The sequence below is a fragment of the Canis lupus genome, chromosome 16 (assembly GCF_003254725.2).
Source record: "Canis lupus dingo isolate Sandy chromosome 16, ASM325472v2, whole genome shotgun sequence".
NCBI lineage: Eukaryota > Metazoa > Chordata > Mammalia > Carnivora > Canidae > Canis > Canis lupus.
The window spans coordinates 33854966-33858351 of NC_064258.1; the positions used below are offsets into that span (position 1 = coordinate 33854966).

Sequence of the window (3386 nt, forward strand, 5' to 3'; positions counted from 1 at the left end):
AAAGTGATAAGAAAAAATCACACCCTTGAATTAGAAAAGATGACTATATTAAAAAAAAAAAGAGTTCCAAAAAAAAAATCTGTATCTCTCTTAAATTTCTGCTTTAACATACTATTTTCAGTGAGGCTTACTCTGACTCTACTTTTAAAATGTAGTACCACCAACCACTTGGTACTTGCAATCCCTGTCTAGCTTCAGCAAGGAGAAAATAAGATCCCCATATAATGGTCCCTGGCATATTATCATGGTGGTTCAATAAGTGTTAGCGAATGAATGAATGAGGGGGAAAAAAGTCCTTTGAAATTAAAAATATAATTGCAAATCTTAAAAAACTAATAGATAAGTTAAGAATAAAATTAAGGAAATCATCTAGAAGGTAGAAAAGAAGGACCAAGATAAGAAAACAAGAGGAGAGCTTTCTGCCCCTGGACGCCCCCGAGTAAGCATCGTTAAAGTCTCCCCTCCCACCGCCGTCATGTCTAAGTCAGAGTCTCCCAAGGAGCCCGAGCAGCTGCGGAAGCTCTTCATCGGAGGTTTGAGCTTCGAAACAACCGATGAGAGTCTGAGGAGCCATTCTGGGCAATGGGGGACGCTTAGGGGCTGCGTGGTAATGAGAGACCCCAACACCAAGCACTCCAGAGGCTTTGGGTTTGTCACGTAGGCCACCATAGAGGAGATGAACTCAACCATGAACCCTCGCCGCACAAGGTGGACAGAAGAGTTTGGAACCAAAGAGGGATGTCTCCCGAGAAGATTCTCAAAGACCTGGTGCCCACTTAACTGTGAAAAAGATTTTTGTCGGTGGCATTAAAGAAGACACTGAAGAACATCATCTAAGAGATTATTTTGAACAGTATGGGAAAATTGAAGTGATTGAGATCATGACTGACCGAGGCAGTGGCAAAAAGAGAGGTTTCGCTTTTGTGACCTTTGATGACCACGACTCTGTAGACAAGATTGTCATTCAAAAATACCGTACTGTGAATGCCCACAAGTGTGAAGTAAGGAAAGCCCTTTCGAAGCAAGAGATGGCTAGTGCTTCGTCCAGCCAAAGAGGCCGAAGTGGTTCTGGAAACGTTGGTGGTGGTCGTGGAGGTGGTTTTGGTGGGAATGACAACTTTGGTCGTGGAGGGAACTTCAGTGGTCGAGGTGGCTTCAGTGGCAGTCGAGGTGGTGGATACGGTGGCAGTGGGGATGGCTATAACGGATTTGGTAATGACGGAAGCAACTTTGGAGGTGGCGGAAGCTATAACGATTTTGGCAATTACAACAACCAATCCTCAAATTTTGGACCCATGAAAGGAGGAAATTTTGGAGGCAGAAGCTCTGGCCCCTATGGTGGTGGAGGCCAATACTTTGCCAAACCACGAAACCAAGGTGGCTATGGCGGTTCCAGCAGCAGCAGCAGCTATGGCAGTGGCAGAAGGTTTTAATTACTGCCAGGAAACAAAGCTTAGCAGGAGAGGAGAGCCAGAGAAGTGACAGGAAAGCTACAGGTTACAACAGATTTGTGAACTCAGCCAAGCACAGTGGTGGCAGGGCCTAGCTGCTACAAAGAAGACATGTTTTAGACAATACTCATGTGTATGGGCAAAAAACTCCAGGACTGTATTTGTGACTAATTGTATAACAGGTTATTTTAGTGTCTGTTCTGTGGAAAGTGTAAAGCATTCCAACAAAGGGTTTTAATGTAGATTTTTTTTTTGCACCCATGCTGTTGATTGCTAAATGTAATAGTCTGATCATGACGCTGAATAAATGTGTCTTTTTTTAAATGTGCTGTGTAAAGTTAGTCTACTCTGAAGCCATCTTGGTAAACTACCCCAACAGTGTGAAGTTAGAATTCCTTCAGGGTGATGCCAGGTTCCACTCGAAATTTATTTGCAACCTGCTTGGGCACAGAAGCCATTGTCTCCACAAACCTTGGTGTGGTTGAACTGACAGTTAATGTGTTGTGACCTGGAGTTCACCGTTAAAAGGGTCACCCAAGCAAAGTCCTGGAGTTTATTTGGTTATTATGATTGTTGGCACATCCTATGCAATATATCTAAATTGAATTATGGTATCAGATAAAATTATAGATGGGATTAAAGCTTGTGTATCGTCCATTATCATGTGTAATCAATAAACGATTTAATATTCTCTTAAAAAAAAGAAAACAGAGGAGAAAAAATTATGAAAGAAATAATACAAGAATATTTTCCAGAATGAGGATGTGATCTTCCAGATTTAAATGGCCCTCTTAGGGCCCATAAAAACAAATGAGAAAGACTAACACCATTGCACATTATTGTGAAACTTCAGAATATCAAGGAAAATGAGAAGATCCCAAAGCTACAGAGAAAAAAAATTATCTATTAAAATTAGGAATCCAAGAATCATTAAGCTTCTCAGTAGCAACACCAGAAATAGAAGACAATGGGAAAGAAATCCACCTTAGAATTTCAGGGAGAAAATAATTTTTGATTTATAAGTCAGTATCATGCAAAACTATTAATCAAATGTGATAATAGAATAATAGTTTCAGACATTCAGGCTCCTGCAATATGATTTCCTTTGACTTTCTCAGAAAGCTGTTGCGGAATGTGCTTCACCAAAATGAGGTGTGATCTAAGAAACAGTAATCAAGAAATCCAGTAATCCTAAAATGAATCAAGGAGAAAGGCAAAGAGAATCCCCAAAAATAGTGAAGAGAAGTGTCCACGACAACAGCCCTGGAGCAGACTTAGAATGTAACCTGTAAAGATTAGAGTAGAAGGAGAGAGAGGGTTCCACAAGGAATTCTGCTAGAAAAAAAAATGAACCTGACCATAGTGAGATGTTTCTAGTTCTTATACAAAGCAAGTGGCTGATTATATAACAGGTAAAGTGAAGCTTAAGAAAATACATTAAAATTAAAAATTTTAACTCCAGGAAAAACAAAAACACAGCAAAGAGAAAATATAATACATTGCAGGGCTCAGCTATAATAATGATATGTTTTATGACAATAAAAAATCCTAAACATTCATTTAAAATGGAAATTATGAATCAAATGTATTAAGAGGATGGAGAGAATGATAGTGGGGGGGGGGGAGGAAGCAGCAATGAGTTAAGAAAGTAACTCTCGAAATAAGACACCAGCAAATAATACCTAAAGTTAAAGTCACGAATTCACAGTATAAGTACTTTATTTAGATATGTAGGGGCAACAGTAGAATAAACAGCTGAAACACTTGAAAATGGTTGCCTCTGGGACATCAGACGTTGGATGTGGGAGGGCCCCCCCCAGGGGATGCAGCTTTTGTTGGGGACGGCAGTCACATGTGCACAATCTTTTGATCCCCAATCAGCTAAATAAAAATGAACCTTGGATCTGGAACACTTCCTCACCAAGGAAGAGAGTC

The 3386-nt window shown here is 40.1% G+C and overlaps 1 pseudogene; it reads left to right on the forward strand.

Annotated features, from left to right (window-relative positions):
- Nucleotides 1-438: 438 nt before the first annotated feature.
- LOC112664505 (heterogeneous nuclear ribonucleoprotein A1-like) lies at nucleotides 439-2142 on the forward strand (annotated as a pseudogene).
- The last annotated feature ends 1244 nt before the right edge of the window (nucleotides 2143-3386 follow it).